The following is a 22,958-nucleotide window of genomic DNA, read 5'->3' as shown; positions in this document are numbered from 1 at the left end:
GAGACCGAAAGCACTTTAGGAAGTTGCTTACAGAAGCACTTGTGCATTCCAAGTTACAGCTCAGCAGTCTCAGTGACTTGTCCAACATGGGAGCTCCTTTTCCATTTCTCAACCCCCAGATTCCTCAGGAGTAGGAAACTGAAAACACTGACTGAGAAAAGCTCCATTCCTTCCTAATAATTGTGCTTTGTCCTTCCCATTTGACAGTGCTCTTGGAAATGTGCTGGTGTGATCTGGATCTGGGAGCAGCCCTGACCTCCCACAGCCCTGACCACACACACCTCATCCAACGGCAGGAAGAACCTGCCTGGCTCCTGCTGGGATTCTCACCACCCACCGACAGCTTCTCCCTGCAGAGGGGTGGGCAACTACCCAGGCAGGATGAGACCTGGCCCCGGCAGGCAGCAAAGTCCCTGCCCTGGCACAAAGAACCCTGGAGCACAGGGACCCTGCTCTGCAGGACAGCCGCGGGCATCCCTGGCTGCACCCCCACCTTCCCACCCCGCAGCCATCCCTGGGAGAAGGAGCCCACCTGCGCTGTCCCTCTGACGGTGCTGCAGGGAAGGCCTGCCCTGGAGAACATCCTCCTCCTGTGCAACAGAGAAACTGGGAGAGTCCTGACAGATGTGCAAGGCTGTGGGATGTGGTAGCTTTAGGAGATTCCTCCAGGAACACAAGCGACATTGCCCTGCACCTGTAGACTCACTCTGCAGAGGAGTGTGAAGTTGTGTCCCCAAGGGAAGTCTCAGCTGAACACCTCCCATCTTTCTGCTGCCTTTAACCTCCCTTTGCCTTTCTTCTCTTCTCTCGTGCCTACAGGCAGTGCCCTCGGCCCTGCTGGGCTGTGCAGAGGAGCTGCTCCTGGGCAGAGCTGTCTCTCTGCAGTGCTGCCCGCTTGCCAGGAGTTCCCTGTGTGCCAGGAGCCCGGCCCAGCTGAGCAGCACAGCAAGAGCCAAAGGCAGCCCTTTCTCTGCCCCTCTGGGTTCCCCACAGGTGTCCCTGGGGCTCCAGGGGAACCTGCTGTGGAACAGACTGAAGGAAACAATGATGTTCCCTCTTCTCCCCTCTTCAGTGACACTTCTTTCCAGCAGTGACACTTCTTTCCAGCAGTGACATTTCTCCTCTTAGAAAATTACCAGGGTATGATGATCACCTTTTCTAGTTTCATCATTACACAGGACACCAGGAGGGTGACAGCAAAGGATCTGGTAACTCCCTGGCACAGCGGGGGTTTTCCTGGAGTCACACAGAGAAATGTGTCAGGGCTCTGAGAGGTGTCCAACCCTGAGCTGGACTGATGCACACACGGGGGTGTTCAGAGACACGAGTCCTTCCCTCGCACACACACAGGCAGTTCATTGCAGCAGGGGCAGTGTCTCCCTGGGCTCCTGCTACCACTCCCAGAGCCTGGAGCCACCTCAGCCCTGTAATGCTCCCACCCTGCCGACTCCTACATTTCAGATGAACATTGGGGTTTTCTACTCACTGGAACTGCCCAGTCCAGCCCCTCCCTGGTCCCCCCATCTCCCTGCCTTGCCCCAGCCCAGCAGAGCAGCACAGTCGTTTCTGGTCGTGCAGCAAGAAAGGGAGGCAATAGAGGACAGGGACAGTGACTGCGTGTCTGGACTGCTCAGGAGATCATCAGCTCAGGCGGCAGCTCCTGCAGCCCCAGGGCCAGACCCTCTTCCTAGTGGCCCAGCCAGCTGCTGCCAAGTGGGCACAAGCTCTGCTGCCCAGGAGGGTCCTGTAGTGAAGGACTTTGCAGATGGACATGTAGCAGTCGTAGGACATGATGGTGAGAAGGGCAAGCTCCACTGTGATCAAGAAGAAAAGCAAAAAACACCTGTGCAGCTCATCCTGAGTAGGACATGCCCCTGGTGTTCCAGAGGGAATTGGCCATGGCTTTGGGGAGAGTGGTGCAGATGCAGCCCAGGTGTGTGAGGGAGAGGTGGAGCAGGAAGAAGTCCCTGGGGGGTGTGCAGGTGGTGGTGGCAGGCTACGGCGCTGAGGATGAGGCCGTTGCCCAGGAGGGCAGCCAGGGAGATGCCCAGGAAGAAGCAGAAGTGCAAGAGCTGCAGCCAGGAGGAGGAAGAGGGGGATGGAGCTGCTGTTGGACATGAGCTTCCTCCGGGCATCAGGAAATGTCCAAGGAGGAAAAGGCAGTGAAAACTTTGGGACAGGTTTCCTAGATCAAACCCATGAATTCCTCTGAGCATCTACCCTCATCCCAAGTATCTGCAGTCACACATATATAGATTCTGGACTGTAGAAGACAGGCTTAGCATGACTTTAAGATGATTTCTTCTCAATTTTTTGATTTATTTTTCTACTGCCAGGTCTGAGAGGGGCATCGTGGAACCAAAGGAACCCTGAGACATTTCAGAATCCCACATGTGTTGGGTCTGTCTGAGCTGGAGTTCATTATCTCACTGCAGGCGTCACAGTGCTGTGCTTTGCACTGGGAGTTACAAAGGGGTTAACCACACCAGTGCTTTGGCAACTGCTGAGCAGGGCTGGTGCAGCATCTGCATTGTCGGCTTCGTCCCCTGAATCGGGGGCAAGATCATGGGAGGCGATACAGACAGGTCAGTTGAGCCAAATGGACCAAAGGGACATTGCAGAATATATGGCGTCAGCTCAGCTACAAGAGCTCAGGAAAGGAACAGGAAAGGGGGAAAATCCATTTTTTTACAATACATGCCTTCTGAGCGGCTTCTCTGTGTGGTGAAGCCCTGCTTCCCATGAAGTGGCCAGGTATCGCCGCTGACAGGAAGTAGAGAGAAAATCTTTTTTTTCCCTCTTCACTTATGCATGCGCAAACTTTGGCTTTTGCTTTAGTAAAGTGCCTGATCTCAAGGTAGAAATAATTTTCCATCTTATTCTGTCTCTTCTGTCTGGCTGGGAAGGGCAGCAATAGAGCAGCTTGGTGGGCACCTGGCATCCAGGTAAGGTCAACCCACTGCAACATTGCAGGCTCTCATGGAACCAAAGGACTGCTGGGAGATGGGGGAACTCACGGAATCAAGTGGCCGTTGTGGCACTGCCCTGCATCATAGAAGCAAATGTTCCCTGGGAAACTAAGAAACCAGGGACTTAAGGGACATCATTGGGATGTGCGGGACCTCATGGAATTAAACAAACCGTGGGATATCTTTGGAACTTCATGGAATCAAAGGGATAAAACAAAAGAATTAAACCCCATGACCAGAAACCATTGGATCGAACATTTCTTTAATATGCCAGCTGGGGATTCATGGGGGTACTCTGCCATGCATGAATCAAAGAATCAGTATAAATTTCAGAGTATAAATACAGTGATACTTGAAAGACCCTCCCCTTCACAAGCAGTCCAAAATTCTCTTATGATTTTAGGGTCAAATCGCCTCTTGGATTTTATTCGTGGAGCAAGACTGCCATCTAGCGTCCATTTCTTCTGGGGGGGGGCAGTCATTTTCACAGAGTGGTCTTCTCCCTTAGCAGGCCTCGTAGCATCTCTGATTGATCTATCCGACCACTAACCCCTAATCTAAATGCTTTAGGACCAGCTAAGACGTGTCTTAGAACTTCCCATTTGCTTAAACAATGTAAGACTTTCTTCTTAACAGAACAATCTCGTATTAAACAAGTTTTCTGAGGCCTGTAAGCTAATTTCTTGAAGATGGGCATATGATACACTCTCTATTAGTTTCCATGTATGATCTACATTCTCTCTCCTACAACTAATTGTAGTCTTAAAAGAAAAGAAAAGACTGCTACCATGCCAAGAAAGCAAACCCCTTTGTTGATTAGGAATTTTATCTAAGAAAAACTTCTGATTTACGAAGCCATTAAGGATGGAGATCCTCTCTCATTTCAGTGCCATTGTGACAATATGGGGCCTCATGTAACACATGGAACACAGAACACTGCACATTCCCAAGCAATCAAGGGGCCATTGTAACACTCCAGGGCCTCATGGAAGACGGATACCCCGCAGAGAGACCTCAAATCAGAGGTTTGGGCAATCCTAACCAGAGGAAGTTCAACAAGGGGAAGTGCCAGATTCTGTCCCTGTGATGGGGTAACCCCGAATGTCCGGACAGACTGGGAATGATATTCTGCATAGCAGTGCTGGAAAATGGCCTCTGGGGTCCTGGTGGATGGCCAGTTGGCCAAGAGTCAGTGGTGCTCTAGCGGGGGCTCACTGCTCGGTCACAGGAGGGTTTTCAGACACACGAGTCCTTTGCTTGCACACAGACACAGACAGTTCATGGCAGCAAGGGCAGTATCTCCTGGGTTTCCTGCTACCACGCCAGGAGCCTGGATGCACCTAAGCCCTTGTGGGGTGCCACCTACTCTGCCACTATCTGAGATGCCCCACTGCCTGAGAGACGGAAACGCGGAGCTCTGTCCAAGAGAAGCACATCCCGGAGCTGCACGCATGGGCTTTACCAGGATTTAGAACCGTAAATGCAATGTGACACCGAGACACTCTTTGTCCCACATAACTTCAAGGTCTCCCCAGGAGGTTGATGGCAATTGTTCTTGCTCAGGGTCATCTCCCCACACCAAGAGCAGGTGTGTGCTCAAGACTTGTCTGTGCAATGCAAACAGATACACCCTGTCTAGTTCTTCCGGTCTCTCCAAGGAAGGCAAAAGAATCTCTGTGTGCCGGGTGAGAAGCCAGTGCTGGAAGTTGTGGTTCTATTGTGAGTGCCAAGAGTGGATGGCAGGCCTGTCATGAATGCCCTGAGGAGATGACCTGGGTTTTCCAGTGCACATGGCAATAGATCACACCCTGCTTTGGTGGTCATTTATGTCCTACGGAGGTGACAGAGATGAGAAAGAGAATGAAATTTTTGAATGTGCCTCTGAGTGCCCCTCAACCTGCTGCAAATGTGCAGATTCCAGTACATCCAGTTCAGGTGTGACAGGTTGTTCCCTGGTATCTCTGAGCAAGAAGAGCTGGACGAGGGACACAGCAGAACTCGCTTACTGAGACTGCATCTCCATGAATCCCAGAGCAAGTGTGAGGGGTTATGCCACGTCCGAGTTTTCTCAGGGGAAGGTGTTTCTCCCATGCACTGCCTCCCCGTGGCACTGGTGCCACAGCCCCCGACAAAACCACAAGTGGTCTTTGTCCCTAGCAAAAGTGCTCCTGCTGCTAACCGGGATGTTCCACGGGAAAGGCCAGGAGAGGTTGAACCCGGAGGGCACTGAGGCCGGAGGGATGTTCTGCCTCTCGTACCCCTCGACCATTCCGGAAAACGCTTACCCTGGAGGACAATTCAGGAGTCTCTACGTGCCAAAAGAGAGATGTGAGGGAAGAGACGATGGCGGTGTAAGAAGCACATGGTCTGTCAATCTGAAGATCCTCGATACCAAACACCACCCCTGCCACCCAGTCCGGCCCCGCCGGTTCTACGGTGCAGAGCACGGACCGCTGCCGCGCTGCCGCCGCTGTCACCTGGCCTCCGCCTCCAACCAGCACCCGAGGAGAGCCCGAGAGGCGCCGGTGCCTGTCCCAGCCCCGGGATGGATTTGTCGGAGGAGGACAGGGGAGGAGGGAGAGGAAGGCAGAGGAGGCGGAGGCGACCCGCTAGGAGCAGAGAGTCGGGGCTCTCGGGGGGGCAGCGGGGCACCGGGAAGCGGATCGGCGGCTGCGGCGTTTTCGGAGAACGGGGCTGGTGGCGTTGGCCGCGGTTTTGATCTGTGCGCAGGGCTGGCGGCCGGAGACCGTAGGGGCCGGGGCAGCCCCCTGGGGTGGACGTGCATATTCCTCGAGGCTGCCCTCCTGTCTGGTAGGTTCTTCACAAAGCTCTTCTCCCGAACTATCTTCCCAGCCCTCCCTCCCTCTGGTCCATAAAGTATTCCCTGGGAACACTCATCGCTTTTTTCTTTGTCGAGCCGTTATTCTTTCCCTGCTTTGCTCTCTGTCCTTCAGTGAATTCGTGCAGTCCGTCCTTCCCCTTTCCTACTTTTCTTCCTCTCTTCGCTTGGTTTAATCCCGCAGCTTTCCATTCTTCTGTGACTTCACCAATCCACTTCTCTTTTCCGCTCACCTCTCTCCAGCAAATATTAATGGACATTTCAACTACTACACACCTTTATATCCTCTTAAAATTCTTCTCCGTATTGGCTTGACTGCTGCTGTGCCCTTTGTTTTGGGCAAAAACATCCAGTGCAAAAACACTTCCGACTGTTTTTCTTCAGCTCCCTGCCCGTGTCTGCTGGTAGAGCCCAGGTGCAGCAGGACCCATTGGTAGAGACCAGCGGGAGCAGTGAAATCACCAAGTGCTCACACGCCAACATACGAAACGGTGAATTTATCCATTCCTACCGGCAGCTCCCGGGTCACAGCCCCGAGTTTCTCGGTGCTAAATGGTCCAGAGAGCTGCGGGCGCCAACGGGGCGGCTGTGGGTGACGGGTGATGGTCTTTCCACCATCCTCTGGCTCTCCGGGCACCGTCATGGAGACGAGTTGGGTATTAGCGCTTCTATTAAAACAGGGTTTTCAGCCATACAAAGAGAACAGGCTTGAGTACCTGGGTACCAAGTGACGTAAAAAGCACAGCGCAGCGCAAGAGGCACCAGTGCTAGAACACTGACTTTATCCCTGGCCTATCAAATCCTAATCTCACTAAACTTAATAATGCGTCAGATTCTGCTTCCAGGTTGCCTCTGGCACGACCTCCAGTTTTCTCCAGGCTGCCCAAATAGTTAGAGCTCTCTGTCTTCAGGACAAGCATACATATTTCAGGTGTTCCCTAGTCTTCTGAGCAGGAGAAGTGACACAACTGGGATCTCATCACGGAGACTGTATCTCCATTGGTCCAAAGCGGGTGGGAGATGCCATGCCATGATTTCTCATGGGCAGGTGCTTCACCCATGCACTACTTCAGCGTAGAACTGGTCCACAGCCCAAGTCTAAAACTAAGGTGCTATTTGTCTCCAGCAGAAATGCTCCTGCTGACAGCTCTGCTCCCCAGAGACGTCGATCGGTCTCCCGGTGTATCGCAGCCCCCGTAAGCCATGGCCCACTGCAAACAGAGAGATTTGAATATGTTGCCAGCCGGGGAAAACTGGAAGTCGTGCCAGAGGCAGCCTGCAGGTTGAAAGGGATGCATTAATAAAGTTAGTGAGATGAGAGTTTGATAGACCGGGAGCAGCTTTGGAATGATCTCCTGATTTTCTTTAGAAAAGGAGAAATGTGTGACTGTAGAGAGAGTCGAGATATCTTTTGGTGGTAGCATGTGGAGGAGAGGACAGACGGAGAGGGATAGTGAAGTTGAAGTGGCGAGCAGAGAGAGAAGGAGGCCTGAGCTTTCACTTTTTTCCCTCTTTATTTCTTTAGAGAAGTAAGATCGCCTGGAGTGAACACATGAAGGACAGTAAGTACATGATCTGCAGCGATGTTTCTCTATTCAGTTGTATTCCCCCACGGGGCCTGAAAAGGCAGTTGACTATTTCCTGGGAGGAAAAAGAATGCATTTATGAAACACTGGGATATAGAGAGGAGGTGTACCAGGTAGAAAGTGACGTCGAGGTAGCCAAAATTCATGCTGAGACGAACCTGCCTGTTTACCGAGAGTGTCAGAAATCTCCACCCTGTGCCGAGAGAAGAGAGCTGCCAGAAACGAATCTCTTAGAGGGGGAGCAAAGGAAGCAGGAGGGTCGAGAAATGAACTGTACTTTCAGTACCTCAAATGCTCTCTTTGGGTTTCTCCCTCCCCAAGCAACAGCCCGTCTGGCTCCCCCAGCCGATGGCATTCTGAGCATTGCCTGGCTCTGGGGTCTCACTCAGTGGCAGAGATTGTTCGCGGTCAGCTCGCAGTGCAGTCCTCCCATCCCCAGTTACAATCGCCTGCTCTGCTGCACACCCGCTGATGTGCTTTTGGGAGTTCCCGGTTTCTACCCTTCTGCACCTTTCACATCTTCCCGTACTGTCCTCAGCTCTCTGGGCTGCTTGCAGTTTCCTCGGGGAACACGTGTCTCCTCCGCTTCTGTGGCTTTTCCCCTGTCCTTCTTCGTCTGCCTGGGAAGAATGCCTCTCTCCCAGCTCCCCGGGAAAGGGAGATGAGCCCTGCTGGGCAGCAGCCCAGTGTCTCCAGATTTGCCTTTCTCTTCTGCGAAAACGCAAAGTCTGAGAGGAACGTGGCTCCAGCAGGGCTGCTGGATATCCCAGCTCCAGCGATGGCAAGGAGAACATATGCCCTAGGGAATGTACTGAGGGATGAGCAGGGAAAAGGATGAAGACCCTGACGCACATGCAGGGAGCACATGGGGCAACTACCAGAGTGCTGCTTGCGAGTGGTGGGGCTAGGAGAGCCCTGGCCCACCCAGGGCAGTTGAAGGTCTGGGGGCTTGGCAGATGGAGACCCTTACACCCAGCCCCTTCCCTAAACCAAGTCCAGAGGGATCCCAGGCACCCATCACACCACAGGAAACAGAGGCTTTCACATGCTTCCCAGGTGGAAGAGCATTATCGAGTTCACCCTCCTTATGCCTGTGTGCTCCTGAAAATTTTCTACCATCTTAAATATCAGAGGAGAGATAACACATTTAGAGGAAGCTGAGAATTCTGCATTTTTACTGAGAGGCTAATGAAGGATGGTCCTGCAACCACCCTTCCTGAGGCCAGGGCCATATGGTTGGAGGTCTCTCCTTTCTTACTGCTTTGCTTTCCTCTCTCACCACCTCTAACACTTGGTCTGCCTTGGTTGCACCTCGCTCCTTTCGCACTGTCTGCCTTCACAGCTACTTCAGAACACGTCCGAGATGTAGTGTTCAGATCCTTGACGAGTGACACTCCAAATCTTGCGGACCCTTACTCTCTGTATTTTCCACACTCCAGGTAAGGTAAGAACCCCTCCTCCCATCCAAAGAGAAAGATCTTCATGAACCAGAGAATCGCGGTTCCTACCTGGAGTGGATCAGAGTAACCAGGAGACGATGCCTCAAGAGAAGGTAAGGACACACCTGACAACTTACTGCAGGATGCCCAGATTTGCACTGCCCTGTGCTGTATAAATCACTTTGCACTCAGGTATTCTGTCGCAAGCCTGCGCTCTGTGTAGGAATGAAAAGCCATGTTTTCATAGGGGTGCTAATTTGCTCTGCCGTAGAACCAATTAACAGAGTTTTGTTTCTAAGAGAATCCCCTGAAATCTCTGAAGACGACAGTGTCAATGAGTCTGTGTCCGCCAGGGCCCAGGAATACAGAGCCGCTTCCCATGATGGGGTCCGGAGAGCCAGAGGACGGCGGAAAGACCGTCTCCCGTCACCAACAGCCACACCGTTGGTGTCCGCAGCTCTCTGGACCATTTAGCAGCGCGTACGAGGAGATCGGGGCTGTGACCCGGGAGTTGCCGGTAGGAATGGATACGGTCTCCGGCCACCGGCCCTGTGCACAGATCAAAACCGCGACCAGCGCCGCCAGCCCCGCTCCCCGACAATGCCGCAGCCGCCGATCCACTTCCCGGCGCTTCCCTGCCCCCACCAGCCCCGACTCTCTGCTCATGGTGGGCCGCCTTCTCTCCGCCTCCTCTGCCTTCCTCTCCCTCCTCCCCTGTCCTCCTCCGACAAATCCGCCCCGGGGCTGGGACAGGCGCCGGCGCCTCTCGGGCTCTCCTCGGGTGCTGGCTGGAGGCGGAGGCCAGGAGAGAGCGGCGGCAGCGCGGCAGCGGTCCGTGTTCTGCACCGTAGAACAGGCGGGGCCGGGCTGGGCTTGCGAGAATGGTCGAGGGGCACGAGAGGCAGAACATCCCTCCGGGCTCAGTGCCCTCCGGGCTCAACCTCTCCTGGCCTTTCCCGTGGAACATCCCGGCTAGCAGCAGGAGCACTTTTGCTAGGGACAAAGACCACTTGTGGTTTTGTCGGGGGCTGTGGCACCAGTGCCACGGGGAGGCACTGCATGGGAGAAACACCTTCCCCTGAGAAAACTCGGACGTGGCATAACCCCTCACACTTGCTTTGGGATTCATGGAGATACAGGCTAAGTAAGCGAGTTCTGCTGTGTCCCTCGTCCAGCTCTTCTTGCTCAGAGGAGCAGAAAACAGCCTGTCACACCTGAACTGGATGTACTGGAATCTGCACATTTGCAGCAGGTTGAGGGGCACTCAGAGGCACATTCAAAAATTTCATTCTCTTTCTCATCTCAGGCGGTGGGGCATCTCAGATAGTGGCAGAGTAGGTGGCACCCCACAAGGGCTTAGGTGCATCCAGGCTCCTGGCGTGGTAGCAGGAAACCCAGGAAATACTGCCCTTGCTGCCATGAACTGTCTGTGTCTGTGTGCAAGCAAAGGACTCGTGTGTCTGAAAACCCTCCTGTGACCGAGCAGTGAGCCCCCGCTAGAGCACCACTGACTCTTGGCCAACTGGCCATCCACCAGGACCCCAGAGGCCATTTTCCAGCGCTGCTATGCAGAATATCATTCCCAGTCTGTCCGGACATTCTGGGCTGCCCCATCACAGGGACAGAATCTGGCACTTCCCCTTGTTGAACTTCCTCTGGTTAGGATTGCCCAAACCTCTGATTTGAGGTCTCTCTGCGGGGTATCCGTCTTCCATGAGGCCCTGGAGTGTTACAATGGCCCCTTGATTGCTTGGGAATGTGCAGTGTTCTGTGTTCCATGTGTTACATGAGGCCCCATATTGTCACAATGGCACTGAAATGAGAGAGGATCTCCATCCTTAATGACTTCGTAAATCAGAAGTTTTTCTTAGATAAAATTCCTAATCAACAAAGGGGTTTGCTTTCTTGGCATGGTAGCAGTCTTTTCTTTTCTTTTAAGACTACAATTAGTTGTAGGAGAGAGAATGTAGATCATACATGGAAACTAATAGAGAGTGTATCATATGCCCATCTTCAAGAAATTAGCTTACAGGCCTCAGAAAACTTGTTTAATACGAGATTGTTCTGTTAAGAAGAAAGTCTTACATTGTTTAAGCAAATGGGAAGTTCTAAGACACGTCTTAGCTGGTCCTAAAGCATTTAGATTAGGGGTTAGTGGTCGGATAGATCAATCAGAGATGCTACGAGGCCTGCTAAGGGAGAAGACCACTCTGTGAAAATGACTGCCCCTCCCAGAAGAAATGGACGCTAGATGGCAGTCTTGCTCCACGAATAAAATCCAAGAGGCGATTTGACCCTAAAATCATAAGAGAATTTTGGACTGCTTGTGAAGGGGAGGGTCTTTCAAGTATCACTGTATTTATACTCTGAAATTTATACTGATTCTTTGATTCATGCATGGCAGAGTACCCCCATGAATCCCCAGCTGGCATATTAAAGAAATGTTCGATCCAATGGTTTCTGGTCATGGGGTTTAATTCTTTTGTTTTATCCCTTTGATTCCATGAAGTTCCAAAGATATCCCACGGTTTGTTTAATTCCATGAGGTCCCGCACATCCCAATGATGTCCCTTAAGTCCCTGGTTTCTTAGTTTCCCAGGGAACATTTGCTTCTATGATGCAGGGCAGTGCCACGACGGCCACTTGATTCCGTGAGTTCCCCCATCTCCCAGCAGTCCTTTTGTTCCATGAGAGCCTGCAATGTTGCAGTGGGTTGACCTTACCTGGATGCCAGGTGCCCACCAAGCTGCTCTATTGCTGCCCTTCCCAACCAGACAGAAGAGACAGAATAAGATGGAAAATTATTTCTACCTTGAGATCAGGCACTTTACTAAAGCAAAAGCCAAAGTTTGTGCATGCATAAGTGAAGAGGAAAATAAAAAGATTTTCTCTCTACTTCCTGTCAGCAGCGATACCTGGCCACTTCATGGGAAGCAGGGCTTCACCACACAGAGAAGCCGCTCAGAAGGCATGTATTGTAAAAAAATGGATTTTCCCCCTTTCCTGTTCCTTTCCTGAGCTCTTGTAGCTGAGCTGACGCCATATATTCTGCAATGTCCCTTTGGTCCATTTGGCTCAACTGACCTGTCTGTATCGCCTCCCATGATCTTGCCCCCGATTCAAGGGACGAAGCCGACAATGCAGATGCTGCACCAGCCCTGCTCAGCAGTTGCCAAAGCACTGGTGTGATTAACCCCTTTGTAACTCCCAGTGCAAAGCACAGCACTGTGACACCTGCAGTGAGATAATGAACTCCAGCTCAGACAGACCCAACACATGTGGGATTCTGAAATGTCTCAGGGTTCCTTTGGTTCCACGATGCGCCTCTCAGACCTGGTAGTAGAAAAATAAATCAAAAAATTGTGAAGAAATCATCTTAAAGTCATGCTAAGCCTGTCTTCTACAGTCCAGAATCTATATATGTGTGACTGCAGATACTTGGGATGAGGGTAGATGCTCAGAGGAATTCATGGGTTTGATCTAGGAAACCTGTCCCAAAGTTTTCACTGCCTTTTCCTCCTTGGACATTTCCTGATGCCCGGAGGAAGCTCATGTCCAACAGCAGCTCCATCCCCCACTTCCTCCTCCTGGCTGCAGCTCTTGCACTTCTGCTTCTTCCTGGGCATCTCCCTGGCTGCCCTCCTGGGCAACGGCCTCATCCTCAGCGCCGTAGCCTGCCACCACCACCTGCACACCCCCCAGGGACTTCTTCCTGCTCCACCTCTCCCTCACACACCCGGGCTGCATCTGCACCACTCTCCCCAAAGCCATGGCCAATTCCCTCTGGAACACCAGGGGCATGTCCTACTCAGGATGAGCTGCACAGGTGTTTTTTGCTTTTCTTCTTGATCACAGTGGAGCTTGCCCTTCTCACCATCATGTCCTATGACCGCTACGTGGCCATCTGCAAAGTCCTTCACTACAGGACCCTCCTGGGCAGCAGAGCTTGTGCCCACGTGGCAGCAGCTGGCTGGGCCACTGGGAAGCAGGTCTGGCCCTGGGGCTGCAGGAGCTGCCGCCTGAGCTGATGATCTCCTGAGCAGTCCAGACATGCAGTCACTCTCCCTGTCCTCTATTGCCTCCCTTTCTTGCTGCACGACCAGAAACGACTGTGCTGCTCTGCTGGGCTGGGGCGGGGCAGGGAGATGGGGGGACCAGGGAGGGGCTGGTCTGGGCAGTTCCAGTGAGTAGAAAACCCCAATGTTCATCTGAAATGTAGGAGTCGGCAGGGTGGGAGCATTACAGGGCTGAGGTGGCTCCAGGCTCTGGGAGTGGTAGCAGGAGCCCAGGGAGACACTGTCCCTGCTGCATTGAACTGCCTGTGTGTGTACCAGGGAAGGACTCGTGTCTCTGAACACCCCTGTGTGTGCATCAGTCCAGCTCAGGGTTGGACACCTCTCAGAGCCCTGACACATTTCTCTGTGTGACTCCAGGAAAACCCCCGCTGTGCCAGGGAGTTACCAGATCCTTTGCTGTCACCCTCCTGGTGTCCTGTGTAGTGATGAAACTAGAAAAGGTGATCATCATACCCTGGTAATTTTCTAAGAGGAGAAATGTCACTGCTGGAAAGAAGTGTCACTGCTGGAAAGAAGTGTCACTGAAGAGGTGAGAAGAGGGAACATCATTGTTTCCTTCAGTCTGTTCCACAACAGGTTCCCCTGGAGCCCCAGGGACACCTGTGGGGAACCCAGAGGGGCAGAGAAAGGGCTTCCTTTGGCTCTTGCTGTGCTGCTCAGCTGGGCCGGGCTCCTGGCACACAGGGAAATCCTGGCAAGCGGGCAGCACTGCAGAGAGACAGCTCTGCCCAGGAGCAGCTCCTCTGCACAGCCCAGCAGGGCCGAGGGCACTGCCTGTAGGCACGAGAGAAGAGAAGAAAGGCAAAGGGAGGTTAAAGGCAGCAGAAAGATGGAGGTGTTCATCTGAGACACTCAGCAGAGTGAGTCTACAGGTGCAGGGCAATGTCGTTTGTGTTCCTGGAGGAATCTCCTAAAGCTACCACATCCCACATCCTTGTACATCTGTCAGGACTCTCCCAGTTTCTCTGTTGCACAGGAGGAGGATGTTCTCCAGGGCAGGCCTTCCCTGCAGCACCGTCAGAGGGACAGCGCAGGTGGGCTCCTTCTCCCAGGGATGGCTGTGGGGTGGGAAGGTGGAGGTGCAGCCAGGGATGCCCGGGGCTGTCCCGCAGAGCAGGGTCCCTGTGCTCCGGGGTTCTTTGTGCCAGGGCAGGGACTTTGCTGCCTGCCGGGGCCAGGTCTCATCCTGCCTGGGTAGTTGCCCACCCCTCTGCAGGGAGAAGCTGTCGGTGGGTGGTGAGAACCCCAGCAGGAGCCAGGCAGGTTCTTCCTGCCGTTGGATGAGGTGTGTGTGGTCAGGGCTGTGGGAGGTCAGGGCTGCTCCCAGATCCAGATCACACCAGCACATTTCCAAGAGCACTGTCAAATGGGAAGGACAAAGCACAATTATTAGGAAGGAATGGAGCTTTTCTCAGTCAGTGTTTTCAGTTTCCTACTCCTGAGGAATCTGGGGGTTGAGAAATGGAAAAGGAGCTCCCATGTTGGACAAGTCACTGAGACTGCTGAGCTGTAACTTGGAATGCACAAGTGCTTCTGTAAGCAACTTCCTAAAGTGCTTTCGGTCTCTGCTCTGCTTTTGACAGAAGCAGCATCACTTCTGCTGGACCCATCTGTTTTTTCTTTATCTGCCCTTTTCCACCTGCAAAAAGAAAAGTTGCCCAGTCAGTGCACTGCAAACAGGCAGGTTTCTCTCAGGCCACAGTGAGTGCACAGACATTCGGATGGAGTGGTGACAGGGAAGTCATGAATGGATTTCTGATGTTGAGTCTACTGTTTTGAAATCAGAAAATGTGGTGTTGAAGTCATCGTTAGCCTTTGAGAGGGAAACAGGAGAAAAATCGGATAAATTTGTTGCTAAAAATGAGCTGCTTCAAAATGAGGTTGACCACCTTCAAAGTCTTGTTAAAATTTGGATGATTATGAAACAGTCAACTCACGGATTACCCCCATCAATACTAGACAATGCCCACAGTATAAAGGCATAAAGCCCTCCCAGCCCCTCCAGGAACCCTCAAATCCCATCCCGGTCCCACAGGACACTCCCAACTTCCCCTTAAACCCTCCGAGGCCCCCAGACTGCCTCCCAGACCCACAAAAACCCACAAGATGCCCCCAAACCCCTCCCAGTTACCTCCAGCCCTCCCAGGACCTTTCAAACCCTCTCCTAGTTGCCCCCTTCCCCTTGAGTATGCCCCCAAACTCTCTCCCAGTTCCTTCCCACATCCCCGACGATTCCCCAAAACCCCTCACAGCTGCCCCAATCTCCCCAACCTCCCTCCCAAACCCCCAAACTCCCCCAAACCCCTTCCCAGTTACCTCCACGACCCCCAACCCCTTCTCAGCCTCCCCATTCCTCCCCAAAGCCCCTCCCAGTTGCCGGCCCGTCCCCCAGGCTCGGGTGAGGAGGTGCCCCAGGCTGACGGGCCCGCCCAGACAGGGGCGGTTCCAGCAGCATGTCAGGAGCCACCCCCTGCCCCGAAAGCTCCCGCCCGCCCTGGAGCCACCTCAGCTGCCCCTGCAGGGGAGAAATCCAGGGCAGAGCAGAGCAGGGGGCAGGGCCGGGCTGGGACGTCGATGGACGGGGGCACTGGGAGAGCAGGGGAGAGACCGGGATGGGCTGAGGGGGCACTGGGAGAGCAGGGGAGAGACTGGGATGGGCTGAGGGGGCACTGGGAGAGCAGGGGAGAGACCAGGATGGGCTGAGGGGGCACTGGGAGAGCAGGGGAGAGACCGGGATGGGTCGAGGGGGCATTGGGAGAGACACTGGGATGGGCTGAGGGGGCTCTGGGAGAGAGGGGAGACACTGGGATGGGCTGAGGGGGTACTGGGAGGGAGAGGGGAAAGTTTTTTACCCCTTTCCTGGGCACTTGAACACCCTCTGCACCCCCGTTCCCGGCCGTGCCGGCTGTCCTTCCCCCCCAAGCCATGAACAGGTTTTGGGACTCCCTCGTGGGTCGCAGCCAATAGAACGGCTCTGCTGGAATGACATTGCCAAATTCTGCTGGGCCCCTGTCCTTGTGCCGGTGAGTCACCCAATAGAACGTCGAAACTTCCGCGGGGGCTGCCGGGAGCGGGGTGTGGGGGGCGGGGAAGGGAGGATCGGGATTGAACCCGATTGGTCCCGATCGATCCCGGCCCCAGGGTCTCCCCCCGCCGCGCTGTTTTTCACGTGCGGCCCCAACGAGGCCATGGTGGTGTGGGGTGAGTTCAGGGGGTCCGGGGGCTCCTGGTGACCCCTCCGAATCTCCCCCAAGACTCTCGGGAACTGCCCAGATCCCCCCCAAGACCGCTGGGGACCCTCCGCCTTTCCCCCTCCTCCCCCAAATCTCCTGTGCATCCCCTTAACCCTTGAAAATCTCCTGGGACCACCTCAGACCCCCAGACTCCCTCCTGGGGACCCCCAAACACTCTTCAGGACTCCGGGGCCCCTCCTGACCCCCTCCTAGAGTCTTTTGGGTGTCACCAACTCTTTACGGCGGATTCCTCCGTCCATTTTTCCACCCCGGACTGCTGGGGGTCCACCCCCCCAAGAAACTACTGGGAACTCCCCAGTGTCCCACCACGAGATTCCTGGGTCCCTCCCTCCCCCCAACCCCCTGTGGGTGCCCCCATCCTTTCTTCCCCTCAAAAACATTCTTGGGGGTCCCCCAATGTCTCCTCCAGCCCCCATCCTGTCAGGGATGGATTTGGGGGGATCTCCTTCCCCTTCCCTCTGGCCCGAAGGCAAATGCCCTCCCTGTCCTTCTTCCTTCGCCCCCAGGCAGAAAAGAGAAGAGAAACAGCCAGTTGGCCCTGGCAGGTGTGGGTGTGTGCAGGTTGTGGTTGAGTGGTTGAGAAGGGAGAGGAGGGGCTGGTGTTTGGACCAAGTCCAGCAGGTGATGTCTTTTGTGTCTGGCAGTCCTTGGTCGGCTCCACGACCACCCAGCTGTCAGTGTTCATGACATACCCATCAGCCCTTCTCTTCTTGGCTCCTACACTTGCCAACCCTAAGCTGCTCCTAAGTTCTCTTGCTGTCAGTTCATAAAGAGGTCTTGTCAAGTGTTACTGATTTAGAAACTAAACCCTGACATCTTTGTCTTTGCCAAAGATGTGTGTGAAAGGGCAGTGCTGGTGCAAAGCAGTGTTGAGCTTCACATTGGGTGACTTGGCAGCTTCCTCTGCATCACCCATGCACCCTGGGTTTCTTTGAAAAGTACTTTTTACTCCAAATGTGACACCACATTAGCCTGCAGGACATCCTGTCCCCAAATGGATAACTGTAAATATTAATAATTAAAAAGTGCCCCCCTCCATTATTCAAGAAAAGCTTGTATCTCTGTACTAAAAGCATCCAAGGGTCACGTCCCCCACTTTTCTATCTGGCACATGGGTAGGGCTGCACTCTGGGGGTGTGGGGCTTTGGTTCTTTGGTTGCCAGGGGCCACTGTGAGTCACTGAGCCGGGGTGGGGACAATGGGCAGGGCTGGCTGGGACAGGCTGTGGCACCTGTGACATAAAAGGGAAGTGTCCCTGTGGGGCAGCTCTGCAGGGCCCATCAGGGGATGCTGCCCAGTGCAGCCTGTGCTGTGGGGAGCACGCACACAGGGAGAGGCTGGGCCGGACGAGGGCCAGGGCAGCAAGGCCGCCCCAGGGAGTGGGTTCTGCCCCTGCCTGCAGGGCCCAGCCCCTGGCAGGAGTGCCTTGGGCAGGGCCCGGTGCTGCTGCTGGGGCAGGGGGTGAGGCCTTGCCGCCTGCCAGCTGCCTGGGTCCCTGTCCTTGCTGCGCCACATCCCCGAGGCTCCATCCCCGCTCCCCCAGCGCCAGCTCCCTCCTTCCCAGCCCCAACCAAGCCCTTCTCTGTGTCCTCCTGCAGACCATGGCTTTCACAACATTCCTTTTAGTGCTTGTGCAAAGCATCATCCCGTCCCTGCAGGCAGTCGGGGAGGGGCTGCCCAAGACTCAGTGAGCTTGGAGGTCTTTTCCAAGCTGAAGGACTCTTGGGTTCTGTGATTGTGTGCTGGATTCAGCTGGGTCCGTGTTAGCAGCATTAGTTTGCTCCCAAAGTTTCCTCGCTGTCAGCTCTTGTGGCCTAAGGCTTGAGCTCCTTTAACTCCTTGTGCTGAGCTACTGATGGGAAAGGAGAGGCCTCTGCGAGCAGATTCCTGGTGTTCCCTGTAGAACAGTGAGGGAGAAGGTGTAGTCAAGTGGGAAGAGGAGTACTGTTTGTGTGTGGCCTCCTATGTGGCCTTGGCGCCTTTGAGGGGCTTGAAGGAGAAAAGAGCTTTGTTAAAGTGAGAAGTGAAATAGTGTGTTGGCTGTTCTCTCTGCAGGGAGAAGCTGTCGGTGGGGGAGGGGTCACAGAGTGGGGGAGAGGCTGTAAAGTGGGGGAGGGGTCACAGAGTGGGGGAGGAGCCACAGAGTGGGGGAGGGGCCATAAAGTGGGGGAAGGGTCTGAGAGTGGGGGAGGGGCCATAAAGTGGATGAGGGACCATAGAGTGGGGGAGGGGTCAGAGAGTGGGGGAGGGGCCATGAAGTGGGAGAGGGGTCACAGAGTGGGGTAGGGGCTACAATATGGGGTAGGGGCCACAGAATGGGGAAGGGGCCATAAAGTGTGGGAGGGGCCACAGGGTGGGGGAGGGGTGACAGCCTGGACTCGGGGGGTCAGGGCAGTGACCTCGGGGAGGGGGAGGGGTCAGGGCATGGGGTAGGGGTCTCACCTGATCCCGGGGCTATCGAGGCCATGGCGGGGCCGAACCTGTTGGGGACACCCAAGTTTTTCCCAAATTTCCCCTCATTTTTCCCAGTTTTTCATCCATTTCTCCCAAATTTCCCACTCTTTCCCCAATTTTCCCCCCATTTCCCCCATTTTTCCCAAATTTCCCCATTTTTCTCAATTTTTCCCCATTTTTTTTCCAAATTCCTTCCATTGTTCCCAAATTTCCCCCATTTTTTCCCATTTTCCCCAAATTTCCCCCCATTTTTCCCAACTTTCCCCAATTTTTCATCCAATTTTACCCAAATTCCCCTTTTTTTTTTCAATTCACCCCATTTTTCCCAAATTTCCCCATTTTCCCCAAATTCCGCCATTTTTTCCCAATTTTTTCCTAAATTTCCCCTAATTTTTCCCAATTATCCCCCATTTTTCCTGATTTTTCACCCCTTTTCCCCAAATTTCTTACTTTTTTCCCAGTTTTCCCTCCATTTCCCCTCAAAATCCCCCATTTCCCCAAATTTCTGACTTTTTCCCCAAAATTTCCCCCGTTTTTCCACATTTTCCCAGATTTTCCCTGTTTTCCTAAATTTCCCCCCATTTTTCCCCATTTTTATCAATTTTCCCCAAATTTCCCACTTTTTTCTCAAATTTTCCCCCATTTTTCCCAATTTTTCATTCGTGTTCACCAAATTTCCCACTTTTTCCCCCAATTTTTCCCCATTTTCCCCAAAATTCCTGGTTTTTTCCCCCCATTTTTCCCCACTGGGAAAATTTGGGAAATTTGGAAAACTGGGGACCCAAAAATCCAAGAAAATGTGGGGAAATGGGGGAAAAATGTGGGGGAAATCTGGAGAAAAATCTGTGAAAATGTGGGAAAAATGGGGGGAAAATCAGGAAAATGGTGAAAAATCTGGGAAAATGTGGGCAAATGGGGAAATTGCAGAAAATTCTGGGAAAAATGTGAGAAAAATCCGGGGAACTGGGGAAAAATGGGAGAAAATGTGGGAAATTCTGGGGAAAATGGGGGAAAATATGGGAAAATATGGAAAAATGAGGAAAAAAAGGGGGAAAATGGGGAAAAATGTGTGAAAATCTGGGAAAATGTGGGAAAAATGGGGGGAAAATCTGGGAAAATGGGGGGAAATCGAGAAAAAATCCGGGAAAATGGGGAAAAAATTGGGAAAAAACTGGGAAAATGGGGAAAAATTGGGAAAAACCCTGGGAAATTCTGGGGAAAATGGGAGAAAAATCTGGGAAAAATGTGGAAAAAATGGGGGGGAAAGGGGAAAAAATGGGAAAAATCTGGGAAAATAGGGAAAAAATGGGGGGAAAATGGGGAATATTCTGGGAAAATCTGGAAATCTGGGGAAAAAAATCTGAGAAAAATGGGGAAAAATCTGGGAAAAATGGGGGAAAATGAGGAAAAATCTGGGAAAATGTGGAAAAAATGTGGGAAAAATCATGGAAAATGGGGGGAAATTGGGAAAAAATCCGGGGAAATGTGGGAAAAAAAGGGGGGAAATCTGGGAAAATGGGGAAAATAATTGGGAAAAAATCTGGGAAAAAATGGGAAAAATGAGGAAAAATCTGGGGAAATAGGGAGAAAATCTGGGAAAATGTGGGAAAAAATTTGGGAAAATGTGGGAAAATGGGGAAAAATGCGAGAAAATGGGGGCGAAATGGGGAAAAATCTGGGGAAAATGGGGAAAATGGGGAAAAATCTGGGAAAATGTGAAAAAATTGGGAAAAACTGTGGGAAAATGGGGGAAATGAGGAGAAATCCGTGAAAATGGAGGAAAATGAGGAAAAATGTGTGAAAATGGGAAAAAATGGGAAAAAAATCCGAAAAATGGGGAAAATCGGGAAAAATCAAGAAAATGGGGGAAAATCTGGGAAAATGTGGGAAAATCTGAAGAAAATCTGGAGAAAAATCTGGGAAAATGTGGGAAATTCTGGGAAAAGTGGAGGACAAATCTGGGAAAAATCCAGGAAAAAGGGAAAAAAATAGGGAAAAATCTGGGAAAATCTGGGAGAAATCTGGGAAAATGGGGACAAACTGGGGGGGAAATGCTGGAAATTCTGGGGAAAATGGGGGGAAATGGAGAAAAATGGGAAAAAATCCCAGAAAATGGGGAAAAATGGGGAAAGATTTAGAAAAAATGGGAAAAAATCTGGGGAAAATCTGGGAAAAATGGGGAAAAATCTGGGAAAATCTGGGAAAAATGAGGAAAAATCCGGGAAAATGTGGAAAAAATGGGAGAAAATCCAGGAAATGGGGAAAAATGGGGAAAGATAAAAAAAATTTTGGAAAAATGGGGAAATATGGGAAATTCTGGGAAAAATCCAGGAAAATGGGGGAAGAAATCTGGGCAAATCTGGGAAAAATGTGATAAAAAATCGGGGAAAATGTGGAAAAAATGGGAAAAAAAATCTGGGAAAATCTGGAGAAAAATGTGTGAAAATCTGGGAAAATGTGGGAAAAATGTGGAAAAAATGGGGAAAAATCTGGGAAAATGGGGGGAAAATCTGGGAAAATCTGGACAAAATGGGGAAAAATCTGGGAAAATGGGGTAAAAATGGGAAAAAATCTGGGAAAATGTAGGAAAATTGGGAAAAATCTGGAAAATGGGGGGGAAATGGGGAAAAATTCAGGAAAATGTGGAAAAATGGGGGAAAATCTGGGAAAAATGGGGAAAATGGGGGGAAATGTGGAAAAATGGGGAAAAATGTGGAAAAACTGGGTTAAACTGGGAGGAACTGGGAGAAACTGGGCCAGAGGGAAAGGGATGTTGCCATGGAAATGTGAGCCAGCCCCTCCCCCACCCGGCCCAGGGCCCACGGGGGGGGGAACTGGGTTAAACTGGAACATACTGGGAGGCACTGGGGGGGACACTGGGAGTTACTGGGAGCTACTGGAAGCTACTCGGGGGGTCACTGGGGTTACTGGGATGGACACTGGGGTTACTGGGAGCTACTGGGGGGGTCACTGGGGTTACTGGGAGTTACTGGGAGCTACTGGGGGGCTTACTGGGAGTTACTGGGAGCTACTGGGGTGGACACTGGGGTTACTGGGAGTTACTGGGGTGGACACTAGGATTACTGGGAGTTACTGGGAGCTACTGGGATAGACACTGGGGTTACTGGGAGCTACTAGGAGCTACTGGGGGGGTCACTGGGGTTACTGGGGGGGTCACTGGAGATACCGGAGGCATTACTGGGGTTACTGGGAGCTACTGGGAGCCACTGGGAGCGGCCCATCCCCCTCCCTCCCCAAGGTCACCCCAAGGTCACGGAGGGGGGGGAGGGGGGTAAGCCCTGCCCCCTCCCAGTCCCTCCCAGTCCCTCCCAGTTCCCTCCCAGTCCCTCCTGGTACCTGAACTGGTCACACTGGGAGCGGCTCCAGGTCCTCCCTCCAGTTTGGGCCCCCGGGGCTATTTTTGGGACCCGGTGACGTCACTGGGGGGAGGGGCCTCGAGGGGGCGGCCCCTTCCCTCTCCCTTCCCAGTACAGACCAGTAAGGGACCAGTAACGGCCCCAGTGGGGGGGGGAGGGGAAGGAGGGAACACTGAGGGTGGGGATGGAGCAGGATGGTCCTTGAGCGTGGGGGAAGGGCAGGACCGTCCCTGAGGGTGGGGGAAGGGCAGGAGGTTCCCTGAGGGTGGGGGAGGGGCAGGAGGGACCCCGAGGTGGGGGGAGGGGCAGGAGGGTCCTGAGGGTTGGGGAGGGGCAGGAGGGACCCTGAATGTGAAGGAGGGGCCCTGAGGGTCCCTGAGGGTGGGGGAAGGGTAGGAAGTTCCCCGAGGGTGGGGGAGGTGCAGGAGAGTCTCTGAGGTTGGGGGAGGGGTCCTGAGGGCCCCTGAAGGTGGGGGAGGGGCAGGGAGGGCTCCTGAGAGTGGGGGAGGGGCAGCAGGTTCACTGGGGGGAGGGGAAGGAAGAAACCCTGAGGGTGGGGGAGGGACAGGAGAGACCCTGAGGGTTGGGGAGGTGCAGGAAGGGGGGGAGGGGCTTTGGGGGGGCCCTTAAAGGTGGGGGGAGGGGCTGAAAGTGGGTCCATCATTGGGAGGGGACACGCCCACCCAAAACCCAGTAAGTCCCAGTTGAGCTCCCAGTTCAGGGAGGGGGAGAGGATGCAAAAGACACGCCCACTTGCAGAGGCTATGGCCACCTTGGGATGGGACACGCCCACCAGGGAGAGACCACGCCAACCTAAAGAAGGGACACGCCCACCCGCAAACCACGAAGTCCCAGCTGAGTTCTGCCTTAACTGGTCCTTACTGGTCCCACCACCCCATTCCGCGTTCCAGTGACCCGTACTGGTCCATACTGGTTTATACTGGTCTATACCGGTCTATACCAG

The 22,958-nt window shown here is 53.2% G+C and overlaps 2 long non-coding RNA genes across 2 annotated transcripts; one reads left to right on the top strand and one right to left on the bottom strand.

The window, feature by feature from the left end:
- The first annotated feature begins 549 nt into the window (after positions 1-549).
- On the top strand, positions 550-3,000 carry LOC127464591 (uncharacterized). Its single transcript, XR_007901462.1, has 3 exons — positions 550-1,140; positions 2,337-2,400; positions 2,974-3,000. It is a non-coding gene; the product is annotated as an uncharacterized LOC127464591 (long non-coding RNA).
- A 14,897-nt stretch (positions 3,001-17,897) lies between these two features.
- Positions 17,898-22,029, bottom strand: LOC127464590 (uncharacterized). Its single transcript, XR_007901461.1, has 3 exons — positions 21,975-22,029; positions 18,606-18,643; positions 17,898-18,060 (listed from the first exon to the last, which is right to left on the bottom strand). It is a non-coding gene; the product is annotated as an uncharacterized LOC127464590 (long non-coding RNA).
- Positions 22,030-22,958: the final 929 nt, after the last annotated feature.

The sequence above is a fragment of the Manacus candei genome, unplaced genomic scaffold (assembly GCF_025592945.1).
Source record: "Manacus candei isolate 608988 ecotype Guabito, Panama unplaced genomic scaffold, ASM2559294v1 h1tg000238l, whole genome shotgun sequence".
NCBI lineage: Eukaryota > Metazoa > Chordata > Aves > Passeriformes > Pipridae > Manacus > Manacus candei.
This window is presented reverse-complemented; position numbering and strand designations above follow the sequence as displayed.